This window comes from Sciurus carolinensis, chromosome 10 (assembly GCF_902686445.1).
Source record: "Sciurus carolinensis chromosome 10, mSciCar1.2, whole genome shotgun sequence".
Taxonomy (NCBI): Eukaryota; Metazoa; Chordata; class Mammalia; order Rodentia; family Sciuridae; genus Sciurus; species Sciurus carolinensis.
Genome location: NC_062222.1, coordinates 99,468,359 through 99,483,181, shown reverse-complemented (window position 1 = coordinate 99,483,181; position 14,823 = coordinate 99,468,359). Strand labels below are relative to the sequence as shown.

Here is a 14,823-nt window from a genome sequence, read left to right as displayed (position 1 = left end):
TATTTGTCAAGTATACCTCAATAAATTCAGGGGAAAAAAGAGAGACAGAAAAAGTTCTTAGTAGCTACATTATACATTATACATCTATAATTATAATTATACATCTATAATTTAAGGCAGATATCACTACTGCAATCATGACCCCACTATCATGACTGCCATTTACTGAGGGTTCACAATGTGCCAGGCATTGTTCAACAATGCTATCTCCCGCACCCAGAGGATACCTGTTTTGGAGATGAGAAAATTAAGCCAGACATATGATACAACCTACTCATGGCCATAATACAAAAAAATAGCAAACCCAGGATTCAATGCCAGGCAATCTAAGGAGCCCCAGTTCTGAACCACTGTGGTAAGAGCAGTATTAACTTTTATGTTGACTGGTAGGGCAGGGCCCTGGTGTTATTAACAAAACAAAGGTTCCAAGTTCCACCAAAGTCCTCTGGGGCCCAGAGGCACAGAGGTCCCTGGGAGAAATAGATAGCATCAGGTTAGAGAAACTGTGCAGCCCAGCTGAATCCAGGAGGACATTTGCTTGGATGAAAAGAAAGAAAATTTGTTGAAATTTTATAAGGTCACCAAAGTTTAATGTCCCCAAAAGGGCTTTGGGATACAGTGGCCAAGGTATCTCATCACAAAATAAAAATAAAATCCTGTTTTTCATGGAAATGGAAAATTGCTAGTTGTTATCCAAACACTGCATGTATTTAAAGAACGTCATTAATATTCCCAAACTGCCCCATTATGTCTCCTCTTCCAGCCAAACGAATGACCCTGAGTCCCCAAGCACTCAGGGGTTCTAGTCGTAGATTCATTTATTTAACAGATGTTTGCCAAGTGGCACATCCTGTGCTTGATACATTGCTGGGCCTCTGAGGACACTCATGGCTGTGTAGATCTCGAGTTCCTGTTTGCAAAAAAGTGACAGAATATTAAGTGAACCATTTCCAAATTGGTCAGAACTGCTGTTCTTTGTATTCCTCCGTTCCACTAACAGGAAGGTGGAGGGAGCACACTGCAGTGATAGTAAAGCAGAGGCCACCAATTGCACGGTGCCAGGGACCACAGGTATACTGGAGAATAAATCAAGGGACAGATTCTGGGGCAGGGTGGGAAGCACAGACTGCTTCTAAGAGACAGCCAGCACCCAGCTACAATCATTCCCACATTTTAAAGGAAAAATAAGTAAGTGCATTAATTAATTAAAATCCAGCTATTCATGAGAATCTCTCTATTCTTCAAGTTGGTCTTTGGATTGAAAGTTAACCTGAACACTGTGTAGGCCAAGCAAAACAAGGCTCAGAACAGCGAAGGCTTTGTGGTTGTGAGTCTAGGATCCAGTTTGCTTTTGAGGTGTAGAAGAGAAATTCTGTCAGAATCTGGAGAATGCTGGTGTGCACCACTCCTTCAGGTCCCTTCCAAATTCACAAAAGAAGTGACCCTGTGATTACTGGCACAGCTTTCAGAAGATTGTGCTCACCCTCACAGTGATGGACTGCAAAGACAAGGTTTGTGCCATCTTGACTCCGGGTACAGCAAGTGACAGTCCAGCCAGTTGTCTTGTATGACATGATAAGAAAGTGCATGTGACTACAATGAGTAGAGCTATATTGCCAGTGTGGTGTTTAAAAAGCAGGCATTAATCAATAATACCTGCATGAGCAGCTACCAAGGTAACTCACTTTTCTTCTTTTCCAAAACGAGTGCTTCCTTCTTAGATGTCAGTGCCATCATCACATTGTGTTATCAATTTAAACTCAATTTTACCTACTGGGATCACCTAAAGAATCACTTCCCAAGGGTCACAGACTTTGGTGCTAAATAAAAAGGACTGAGGGGAAAAAATCCTGGCCTCTGACCTCTGAACCCTGACATGCTGCCAACTCCAGTTTCAGCTCACTCACCATGAAAGGGAAGGAAGAGTAAGAAGAGTTCTTATTTTGGCAGGAGCTTTAGCCACTAAACAACTCCATCACAACAAACAATGAGAGACAAACAGAACAAACAGATGAGCAGGAACTGCTGGAGTGGTTCAGCCCAGAACCAGCCTGCAAGACAGCGTGGAGATGAAGCGGCCTGGCCTCGACTCCACCGGCTTAGGGTTGAATTCTCGCTGTTGAGCCTAATAGTAGTGTACATTAGATACATCAAGTAATCTTCTATAAAACCAGTGAATTAAATGAGGTAAAACACACAGGGCATTTTATAGGCTCCCACTAAATGGTGGTTCTACCTTTTCTGTTTTGTTTTGATTTGTTTATAGTGCTGGGGATTGACCCCAAGGTCTTATGCATGCTAGGCATGTCAGGCAAGTGCTAGCTTACTAAGCTACACTCCTCAGCCTTACTTATTTTTTATATTATTATGGTAAATGTGTAACTTATTCATATAAGAAAATTGAGACTTATTTCTTCACTGTGAGATTATTCACAATGTATCTATAATTTACATCTAATACTCTCCTCCAATACTCATCCAATGAAACTGCTATAGAAGGACTACTTTGCTGACTCACTGTCCATCCAAAATTATCACCACAATCCACATTTTCAATGAAGAGTACAATGCTGGGTATCTATCATCTAGATGCCAGTTGATTCATTTTCATTTCCACCACTGTTGTAAGGTATGCTTCCTTCCTCTTCCTTCCTTTACCATTCCTACCCTATCCCAACCTGATAAGTAGATACAAAGACATAATCTTCTAAAGAAATAGAAAACAACATGCACAAACACTTGACCACTAAGTTTAAGCAATACTAGTCTAAGTGAAAGACAAAAAGATTAGGCTGCGTACTAGGACAGCTATCTTTCCCCATTTCCAGCACTGAAAAAAAAAAAAAATCTGGTTGCATAAAAATATCAAAGCACAAAACAACTGTGTCACTGTGTCATTAATGACTGATATTTGTTTTCACTGCATGAAATATTTTCCTAAATATTTTTCAAATAACAGTTTCAAAACTCTGTTTCATAGCTTGTGGCTTCCTTTGATGTTCCATTTTCTTCTCCAATCAACCTTTTTATTCTACAAAGTCAAGTCCCTCTGGTAAACTTGAAACATATTTGCCCTGTTGCAGAGAGTCAGAGCAAACTCAGAAACTTGAGTGACAGCTTCCTTCTTATTCTCTCTTTCTTTTGACTAATAGTCATGAAGAGCCTACTATGTGCCTCCAGACAAGGTTGGTTTTTGAGGAATCATGGTGAGCAAAACTCATGGAGTTTGTGGTCTGGGAGGGAAGGCAGTCACTAACTGAATTATCACACAGCTATATAATAAACCGTGTTCACTTTAAAACATATAGTGGTGTTAGAGCTGGTCTGCAGTGTCAGAGACTGGCCTGAGGAGCTGTGACTTGGGCTGAGCTCTGAAGGGTTAAGTGAGCTGGGCTGGGGAGGTGACTGCAGGGAGCTGCTTGTGCAAAGACCTCAGGACTGAAGGGAGCATAATATATTTAAGGAAATGAAAAGTCTGTGATTAGAACAAAGCGAACGGAAGAATAAAATGGCCTGAGAGTGAGAAGGTGACCATGGGAAAACGACATTCTGCTGCTCTGAAAAGTCCAGTGCAGAAGGGCGTGTCACTTTGGTCTAGACACAGAGGACCCAGTGGGTGTAGCAGTGTTTGGTAACTGTTCATGGCTCCTCCCTACCCTGGAGAGTAATGACCCAGATATTTTTCAGCCTGATCATGTGCATTTTTGCTATTATTTTAGGCAAAATATTGATTTTTTTTCACTGCCAAATTGAAAAACAAGAGCAATGTCCTAAAAAAATAAGCCACTAAAAAAGTCAGTATCTGGGCTGGGCTATATAGCTTAGTGGTAAAGCATGTGCTAGCATGTACAAGGCTCTGAACTTGATTCTCTGTACCACACATACGCGTGCATGCACACACACACACATGCACAGAGTCAATATATGTATGTTCTCAGAATATTTTATGATTTTTCACACATTGAATCTGAGTTTCAAAAAATTTAGCAAGATTTGGCTCAAGAAATAACTGAAAAGATAATAACAATAAGGAAGTAATTAAGGAACTGATATTTTGACTTATCTTTGCATAAGCCCTACCCAAAACCTCCCAACAAAAATACCCTAGTGGCTTTTGTTCTGTTCTAAACTCTGTGTAGGGGCTGTTCAGATATATAACAGCTTCAACACCTCCATCCTAGTATCTGGCAGGGCTGCTGCTCTGAAATGCTATAATCACCCTAAAGTCAAAAGCCATTAAAAAAAATGTCCATTCCTACAATAAAAGGTTTGTACTCATCTCCGATGATGTCATTTTGTCTGGACTCCTACATTCCCAAGGAGAACAACTTGAAATCATCAGGAAGAGTGTGCAAACTCCCCAAGTGTCGGTCATAAGGTGTGGTATGTGCAAGCTTTCTGATTTCTTTTAGGTATGAGATTATGAAAGGAAGAATGGTGAAGTGGAATAGTAGGCAAGAGATTAAAACTTAAAGAAACAATTACAGACTAAATTTATACTTTGGAATCAGTTTCTGGGAATCAAATTGAAGGCATTCTACATTATTTAATATACAAAAAAAATGTGTTTCACTTCTTGTTCATGAAAGAGATGACCAAAATACTACAAACTACACAAGTGTTATTGTTTACTTGGTACACTGTTTCTATAATTTTACAGAAAAGATCTGCATCTCCAGTTAAAAACACATTTTAACTGTGAAGAAACTATTCCTGGCCAAAGATTAAATTTCTCGAAAGGCAGGGATTTGTACAGAAAAGGAACCCCAAATCCTACACCACTAGATGAAAAGAACTGTTCAGATTTAGCTGTTATTTTTCTCACCACAACAACAAAAATAAGGAAATAGTCTGTAATTTTAGAGTATAGTTTGAATAAAACCACAGTTTCTAAAATTAAAGCCCTAAACCATTCTGCATTTTAGAAAATGTAAATTGTTAATGAACACTGTACCATATCAGTTTCCTGTTCCAATTGGCTCTCTGTTAGGTTGGCAGCAACTCAAGAGCCTGAAGAAGAGGTGCAGGCATATGTTTTGTGTTTTAAAAAAAGAAAAGAGGAGGGGAAAAGAAGGGGGCTTCATTTTATAAACACTTGAGTGAAAATTACCATTCCATTTGGGACCAATTCTATCCAGGTGTTAAGAAGGAATAAACAGGCAACACATGAAGGCAGGAAAAGTCAGGTTTCTATGGGAATTGTGTTCTTGGTTACACTTAAAACTAAATTTCAAAATACAAATCCATATCACTGAGGTTGCACATAAACATTCTCCTTTCAGTTTTTTAAAATGTTCATTTTCCATTTTCATATCACATAAGAACCTTTTAGTGTCTTTTTTATTGTTTGTTCTATTTAGTTATTCGTGACAGCAGAATGCGTTTTGATTCATTGTACACAAATGGAGTACAACTTTTCATTTCTCTGGTTGTACAGGACGTAGATTCACACCACTCGTGTAGTCATACATGTACACAGGGAAATGATGTCTGTCTCATCTCCCCATCTTTCCTTCCCCTTCCCTTCTCCCCTCCTCTCATTTCCCTGAAAGAATGAATGAATATTGGACTATTGTGTCTTTTAAAACATTTATTTTTTCTGCTGCAATTTTAGGCTTAATAGTTTGTTATCTAAATGTTTTTCCACCCATCCAAGATCCTAATGATCCTCCTTTTGGGGTTAGAGAAACCTCATTATTCTCTAATTAAGTGTAATTTTACTTTGCAAGAATAAGGTCTCTTGGAACTTGGGACACAGATGTTGGGACACCAACATTCTCAACGACTTCCTTTCCATTGCTAGTTTTGTGATCTTTATGTTGATAATACAGTTAGGCATATATATGTGCATATCTATATAGATATATAGATATATATCTCCTAGGCACTATGACCTTAGTAGATCAATTGCAAAACAAAGTCCCACTTGAAACCTTCATCTAGGAATACATCTGGGATATCTCTACTTACCAATTGATTTTGTACCAAATATGCATTAAAATAACAACAGCCATTTTCTCTGTAGTGAGTTTAGAGGTATTTTTAAATTTTATTCTGTTCCTATTAAACGGCAAAAGATCTTTCAAGTATTCTAGCAAGTATGTCTTCTGTAATCAGGAAAAAGTTAATTATAAATATTTTTAAGGAATATGTAACACTCCTGCATGGAGTTTTAAATTTTATCTAAAGGAGAATCCCTGACCTTCTAAAACTTACATTGCCAGAAGTACACAAAGTTACACACAGCCATCACAGGCACAATTTCAGCACCTTGAGGGTTGAGAGGCAATCACAAGGTGAAAGCACCCTTAGGTCTAAGAATTATTTTAACTGACAATTGCTCTGACACTGTTTTCTAAGACGCTGTCTAGAGAAAATCCTAGACAATTATTTTCAGGGATGCAAACATCAATTCTTCAAGCAGTTAATCAGGTGTCAGTGGTAATTTCTTCCATTTATAGGCAAAACAACAAATTCAAGAGAGGAAAGAAAAGAAAGTACATTTTTTAAAACATAAAGATACAAACCTGGTTTATTAGTGAATGTTCTTAGCATGGACATACCTAGTTTTTCTATGTCAATAACTCCTAACTCCTTCTTTTGTGGAATCATTCTAACTCTCATTCTATGTAACAAAGATGGGACTGTCAATTACAGTACTAACCGCAAGGCCCATTTCTCCAAATTCCAGACCTCACTGTCCCTTCACCTTTTACACACACACACCACACACAGTCTGACCACATGACTTGGCTTTGCCCAAAGGTACCCCATCCCCTGCAATGTGACTGAAAGCCAGTCAGCTTCCTTTCTTGGGATTGAAAAAGAGCACTCCTTTTCATGGGTTGCTATTCTGTAATGACATAAGCCAGGAGTGGCTGGGAGGTTATGAGAGGTCATACTGAGGCGGTTGTGATAGGAAAGAATGGGGCCAATACCTAAAAGGAAGAAAAGTTTACAAGATGCAGAGTCCTGATCACATTGTTGCTCCTCTCCCCGCTCTTATGTATAGCTCCCCCCCACTTCCTCTCTCTCTCTCTTTCTACTTCCCAAATAGGTAAATAAAAATGCAAACCCCAACCAGGAAAACATGTATCAAAAGTTTTAAATCCAAGTGCCCTGACTTGAAATCATTAAGCATAAAATAAACGATTCAGTACAACAAAAAAGGAAAAGCACATAGCAATAATTAATAAGATGAAACTTACATGTAGGCCCTACATTATTCTGTTTCCAAATGTTCTACAATGAGAATGTATGATTATAATAACCAAGAAAAATCTTAAATGCATTAATATATAAAAGTAAATTTGAGAATGTTAGCCTGATAACAGAATGCAGGATAAATCCAGGGGAGGTGGTCATGGGCCAACATGCATCTGGGAATAAGGGAGCACCTTTGGAGAGATGTGAAAGTATCTCAAAGGAAACAAAAAGGGGCTGCAAGGAGCAGTCAATGACTAGGGGGTGAAGCTGAGTCAATGGTTCCATTGCTTCTCTCCAGAAATGATGCTGGAATCCCTGAAATGACAGAATGCATGGGAGAAGAGCTGATTTGAAAGTGGGGGAAAGTATACATTGATTCTGGTAAAAATTAAAAAGCATATGGAGCTAGAATGGTAAACAAAGACGATACTTAAGATTGCCTAGTACAAGAACCTCTTTTTATGATGAGGATACTGAGGCAGCAACTAGCTAAGTGACTAACTTGTGAGTTACAGAATGACAGGCATATTTACAAGTATAAATTGGACCTTCTCCTCCCCACTGTGTTTTTTTCAGTCACATAATCCAATTTCTCCTACTTGATTCTCAGCTATGTGTTCAAGAAAACTACCCGTGTATGCCATACATTCCATTTCTTCTTACACAATTGAGAAATGTATACATTTAATATATAGTTAATAAGAATCAGTAATGACTAATCTCTTAAAGAATTAGATAATCACATTCACAATTAAAGTCATAGGTCTTTCAACAATGGAGAATATGTTCTGAGAAATGTTAACACTGAGCAATTTCACCATAGTGTGAATTTATATAAATCTACATGGTACAGTTCAATCACTCAACATGACCTCTTGATGCAATCAAGAAACACAGTAAACAAAAGATGGGATTGCATGGGACCACCATCACACATGAGATCCACTGTTAACTGAAACCTTGGTGTGTGGTGTGTGACATTGTTGGCACTGTGTGCAGACATGAAAATTAGTGACATGGACATTATGTCACAAGCATTTGTGCAAATATAAACATGAGTACGAGAAGATCTGTTCTAGTGTATTAGTTAAGAATGATTGTTTTTTATGATATACCATGGAAAAATGAAATATTTGAGAAAGTAATATGTAGGGATCTCTTAACACATTAGCACAATTGCTTTACAAGTTTATTAAGTTACCTTAATAAGCAGCTCAAAATTTCTTTCTACATAGCTTAAGATATATTTTAAATATGTACTAAACATTTGAAACTTCATTTGATATAGATGTTTAGTAATATGTGCTGTGGTTAACTATTTTAATATGTTGGATAGTAAAACGAAATGTAACAGTTCCAACATTTCTCAGGGGAGTGATTTAGGGCAGACATATGTTCTTCATCAGAGTTTCCAGCAGAAATCTTAGAAATCAAGAGAAAAAATAGACCCTATTATACCAAACAGTGTTGCAAACTACAACAGAAAACAAAAGCCTTCAGAGATGTTTTGTTTTGGCAGGCCTGAAACAAGAAATCTGAAACACTAGAAATAAAGGTTATGTAGGTTCCTTCACAGAAAAATCTAATATCAGCATGCCATAATAAATGGGACTCACAAATCTGAACCAAGAAATGAGGTGAAATCTTCTGAAATAAATCTTTTTCCACATTTTGAAGTCTTCCTTCAGGTGAGTAGGTGGATTCTACTGTCATAGTTTTATGCACTGTCACCTACTGTCACAAGCTAAAGTTTCCACTCAAGTGTGGGTAATATAAAGGTTGGTGCTGAACTTTTAGGATCACTCTTCCTGTTACCATAGTAACATCCTTGTTGTTGCCAGGCCAGGAGGTATGCTTAAGGTTTAAGGAATAACTTCTCAAGGGATAAACTTCTGAAATCTTGAAAATTGTGTTGTAGTGATAGTACCCTTAGGGGCAGAAATACGTAGAAATGCATATTCTGAAATTTGATGAATGACGGAGGGAAAATTGTGAGAGGAAGGAAAAATACAGAGGCGATAGTAAAAGATGACTACAAGGAGAAATTCTTATTAACTCCTCATTTTTTATAATTCTCTGTTTGGAAGTACTTCATAATTTATTAAGAAGTCTAACTTTCTACAAGACGATGAAAAAATACCTGGTCCAGAGTGAAAACTGTTTTGTTTGAAAGCATACCTCCTCTAACATAATAAACAGAATGTCAATGCCCTGTGCTAACAGAGATGAAGGCTTTTATAATCAAATAGCAGTTATAAATAGCAATAAAGGTTTTATAGGGCCTAAGTTTACCTGAATTTTTCAAAAACAAAAGATGCACTGTCATAAGCAAATGATTGCAAATAGGCTTTTACTGTTCACTGAAGAATGTGGCTTTGTTTTTCATGGATACGAGCATATATGTGTTTTCCACTGAAAAGTAGACCTGAAAATGTCATGAGCTTCCTTCCACGGCCCAGAGAAAAACTGACCCTTGACTCCTTTCTCATTCACAGCTTATGAGAAGACTCCTTTGTGAGATTTCCACTAGGGCATGCAAGAGAACCCCAGCTGAAGCTCACTGAACTATGCCTAGCTTAAGTGTCCTTAAGAACAGTATCTTCTCTCTACTGATGGGCACCTAGTTTGTTTCTCCATCTTGGTTGCTGTCCATAAAGCTGCAATGAACACCAGAGAGCCAACATCTTTGAGGCAATGGAATATTATTCAGCCTTAAAAATGAAATCCAGCAACGGTAACAACATGGGTGAATCTGCAGATATTACTAAATGAAATAAGCCAGTCATAAAAGGACAAATACTGCAGGATTCCACTTACATGAGGTATCTAAAATGGGCAAATGTGTACAATGAAAGAGTGGAATGATGATTGCCAGTGATTTGGGAGGGAGTTAAATGGAGATAAATCAATGGGCATAAAGTGTCCATTACACAAGATAGAAATATTCTAGAGATCTGTTGAATAATAGTGTGCCTATGGTTAACAGTATCAGACTGTAACTAGAAAATTTGTTAAGAGGGTAGATCTCATATGTGTACTTACCACAATGAAATAAAAATTTTAAAAGAAAAGTGCTTTCTAAACTGAACTCACCTTCCTCATTTGTTAATATGTTGTTGATTTAAAATAAGGCAATGAAAGGAAACAATCAAGAACATGAACAAAGAGCCTATAGAATGGGAGAAAATCTTTGCACCTGCACCTCAGTTAGAGCATTAATCTCCAGGATATATAAAGAACTCAAAAAACTAACACACACACACACACACACACACACACACACACAAAACCCAGTGTATAAGTGGGAAAAGGAATTGAACAGGCACTTGACAGAAGGAGAAATATTATCAGTCAACAAATATATGAAAAAATGTTCAACTCTCAGCAATTAGAGAAATGCAAATTAACACTACACTGAGATTCCATCTTACTCCAGTCAGAATGGCAATTACCAAGAATACAAGTAACAATAAACATTAGCGAGGATGTGGGGGAAAAGGTAAGTTCATACATTGCTGGTGGGACTGAAAATTTGTGAAACCATTCTGGAAAGCAGTATGGAGATTCCTCAGAAAACTTTGAATGGAACCACCAATTGACCCAGTTATTCCACTCCTCCATATATACCCAAAGGACTTAAAATCAGCATACTATAATGATGCAGGCTCATCCATGTTTACCACAGCTCAATTCACAATAGGTAAACTATGGAACCAACCTAGGCGCCCTTCAACAGATGAATAAAGAAAATGTGATGCGCACACACACACACACACACACACACACACCATGGAATATTATTCCGCTTTAAAGAAGAATAAAATTATGGAATATAGTGGTAAATGGATGGAACTAGAGACTATCATGTTAAGTGAAATAAACCAATTCCAAAAACCAAAGGCCAAATGTTTTCTCTGATATACAGATGCTAATTTACAATAAGGGAGGAGAAAGGGAAGAATAGAAATTCCATTGATCAGACAAAGGGGAATGAAGGGAAGAGAATAGGAAAGTCAGTAGAATGATCATATATGAATACACGACCCATGTAATTCCACATCATGTACAAACTCAAGAACAGGAAGTTATACTCCGTGAATGTATAATATGTCAAAATATTCTGTCACATATATCTAAAGAGAATAAAAAATAAATAAAACAAGGCAATGGACAAGTGAGATAGAATAGAGAAGAAAAACTTTAATAAACAAAATGCTTTGAAGTCAAAAATTTTGAAGCCTTTTAAATGACTTTTAGAAATCATGGTCAAGCATAAACATAATTTATACATTTTATGCAAATCAATGAGGAGTTTTTTTATTATTCCAATTAAGAGTATCAGGAGTCCCCATGTCATTATTTTATGGCAAAATTTTGGGTATTATAAAGCAAAGGAAACATAATTACAGATCTATCTAGAAAATATTAACTTCACAGAACTACACTGAACCACACCCTCAAGTCCCCTTTCCTTTGCTTTCTCATGGAACTATAGCACATCATTTCATCCATCTGGGATCTTTCAGATTTCTAGTAAGTTCTGAGCTAGAGATTCAGTTACAGATTCAAAAATCATTCCTCTTTAATCAATATTAGAGCAGGGTCTCCAACATAAAAATTGTGAACTTCAAGCCCACAAGTCGAACCCTGTTCAGCCTCAGTGCACTCAAGCATCTTCATCGTCTGTGCATACCCCCAGGCGAAAGGTGTGAGATACTATCAGAATAATAATCACCTACTTACAACCCCACATGGACCCCAAATTAGTTCACACGCATATCACCATTTTACTCTCTGTAAAATTGCAAGCAGTCAATAGGCACCTATGTTTAGTGTCAAGTTCAAGATGAGTGATTTGCCCACAAACATGCAACACAGCTAGGAAACAGCAGAGCCTGGACTTTCAATCAAAGATCCAAATCCTACATTTTTTTCTGATAGATCTCCCTGTATGATGACATTCCAAAGCCCATACAGACCTTTAAAAATAGCATTTGATTTCATTCTCTGAAGTTCAAATGGTTTTCCTTTGTTTTCTCTTGTGACTGCCCTGCAAACATTAACGTATACAGAAACTGATACTCTCTTTGAACTTGGCAGAACTGAGAAAGCATAACATTAATCAGCATATTTAGGCTGTACCACTTTTCTTTTTACAGCTCCCCACTCCCAACCTCCCGAGAGCTAATCCTTGCTGTTTTGTGTGAGTAGGAAAAAAATAAAAAGGATTTTGCCCACCACTTTACAAATATCCCCAAAAGTATATTATAAAGAGAACAGATTAAAAAGAAAATAGTGTGCTACCGTTGACCGACATGCTATAGTTTTGGTTTTGCCAGTCACAATTTCTTATTGTCCTTTCCACCCAAAGAAAGAAAAGAGCAAAATGGAAGAGACTGTCAAAAATAAATTACATAATGATCAGGAAAAAAAAAAGGAACTATGAATTTTAAAAACAGGACAATTATTGTCAAAAGATCTTAAAATCAACAGAATTTAAATTTTCTATTTCTGTTTCAAAAAACTAGACAATCAATAGATTTCAATGGCTAGAAATAATATTTCAATTTCTTTTTAACAATGCAGACATGAAGAGGATTCATGTATGAAAATAGGGAGGTATGGAAAACATCTACAAGTACCTAATATAGACAGATAAAAAAGCACAGGCAATCTCCAAAATATGAATCAGAATATTAATTCTCTGTTCAGATACTAAGAACCTGATGGAACAGTTGAGCAAACATGGCATAGAACAACATATGTACCCAACCATGAGTTACAGAATATGGTAGCTTCAATGGTTACAATGATCTTATTCTTGCAAAGCTCATGTGGGTTCATGCTTAAACACCCGGGCTTCATATCCAGCATACCTGGGTTCAAATTCTAGTTCTATCAGTTAGCAGCCAAATGATGACAACATGCTTGAGTTTTTAGTACAGAAAAAGTTACTTTCTTGATCCTATCAACAGTCAAGAGGTAAAACTGGAACATCACATAAAAAGGAGAGTACTTGTATTGATTATTTGTTTTCAAAAATTCTTTTTAACAAAATTTTCATCAACCACAAAATATGCACAAAGCATAAAATAAATTCTGCCACTAATAACAAGAAAGTCAAGAATATACACTGGAATAACAAGCTCAACATTGTAGGCAAGTTCCTCATAAAAGCCAGGTTAACCTACCTAGTGTCAGGACATGCTGAGCACATTTGGAAGGTAATTCAATTCTTCCAATACGTATTGAGATATCCCTGCTATTTTACAAAACTGAACCACCTGTACTATGCTATTACTTTTTATCCTGAGATGTAGCTTACACATTCTCCATATCCATCTTAACTGTAAATATAAACCCTTCTTTTTAGAACATAAGGCTTCCCAACATATTTAGTAAGGGGAATATCCACATTGGCCATGTAAAAGTCTGTCTTCAGAAATAAAGTCCTGTTGGTGTTCACAGAGGCTGATAAACACGTATATATGTGTACGCACACGCACGCATGCATTAGAGTGGTTAGTTCACTTGTGCTTAAGTTTAAGTAACACAACTTCTCCACCCTGTTTAAACTGTACACCCAAATTTAATCTAGGCAAAAATGTATATTTAATATTATAAAATATCTCTAAAATTTAAGGATATTAAAATTTACACAAATTCTTGTTTTTTAATCTTCAACTCTGAGCTTACAAAAATTTTCCTAACATAAACATGAATGCACAGAAGTGTTTTAAAAACAAGAAAATGCAATATCCTGAGCAACCATAAATAAAGAAACTAATAACGAATGTACTGTTGGGTCAATGAACACCTTGAATGAATACTCTTACAGCATGACTTTAGTTCCAAAAATAACATAGTAACATATAAATGTTATAAAAATCTATCCAAATGACCTCAGTTCAACCATACTATCCTTGTTGTCTGTTTCTGAAATTATGCTCTTAAGAATAACTTCCAATTACATTCACCTAGTATTCAAATTTAATTTAAATTAAAGCTCTGTTCTAAGTACTGTACAAGCCATATTAAATCTTCCTAAGTTAATATTCATTTATAGCCAAACAAACACATGTAGTCACATATAATGCTATACTTAATGAAATGGAAACAAATTCCACAAGTTTTGCTTAAGTAGATTTGAAGCTGGCCAACAGTCCCTATACTAAGCAAGGAAATGTTTCATTTCTGTGGAAACTTTTCCATCTCATCAGGGTTTCACTTTCCATAACCAACCACAGGAAAGGTTAGCAGTGGGCACAGAGTAAAGCACATATGCAAGGGACACCAAGGTTTACACCACACAGTCTGCTTCTGAGAAGTCTGGAAGCTCTCCCAGGGAGGCCCAACAGAGGACAAGGTGAAAGCTGGAAGATGTTCAATCTGCCTCAGGTGAGCCTTCCTGAATGGAGGGTCTTTATACACCTGAACATAAACACACACACACACACACATACACACACACACACACAAAGGGAAATTTGCTATGTTTTTAAAGTACTTACGTTTTACATGTAAGTTTTAATAACTTCTTATTCTCAGACTTGGGCTCAATCCATAGGAATGGAAATATGTTTTATACAAAATATAAATGACTACATTGAATTTGAC

The 14,823-nt window shown here is 36.9% G+C and overlaps 1 protein-coding gene across 1 annotated transcript in view; it reads right to left on the bottom strand.

The window, feature by feature from the left end:
• Scfd2 (sec1 family domain containing 2) overlaps window positions 1-14,823 on the bottom strand; it is a 372,739-nt gene that overhangs the window by 211,523 nt on the left and 146,393 nt on the right. The gene's annotated exons all lie outside the window — the stretch shown is intronic.